This window comes from Propithecus coquereli, unplaced genomic scaffold (genome assembly GCF_000956105.1).
Source record: "Propithecus coquereli isolate 6110/MARCELLA unplaced genomic scaffold, Pcoq_1.0 Scaffold14, whole genome shotgun sequence".
Taxonomy (NCBI): domain Eukaryota; kingdom Metazoa; phylum Chordata; class Mammalia; order Primates; family Indriidae; genus Propithecus; species Propithecus coquereli.
Window position 1 is genome coordinate 1,546,470 of NW_012138302.1, and position 347 is coordinate 1,546,816.

The following is a 347-nucleotide window of genomic DNA, read 5'->3' on the forward strand; positions in this document are numbered from 1 at the left end:
AATTTTTTTAAGGGACATGATTTGCTGATGGATTAGATGGAGAAAGTAAGAGAAACAGAGAAGGATGACTCACAGATTTTTTAGCTTAGACGATTGGAAGGATGGAATTGCCTTTTACTGAGATGGGGAAGACCTAGGGGTGGGGTGGGGTTCAGCTTTGAAATGTTAAATTTGAGGTGCCTGTCTAGACATCCAAGTGGGGATGTCTCTTGGTGGATGTCTCTTGGTGCCCTCTGAACTATTGTAAAGTATCCTACTTACAAGCTAATCAGTTAGCCTGTTACTCTTTCGTGGTGCTGGCGGAAGCCATGAAACTCCTTGATAAAGATTTTATTACGACACAGCAA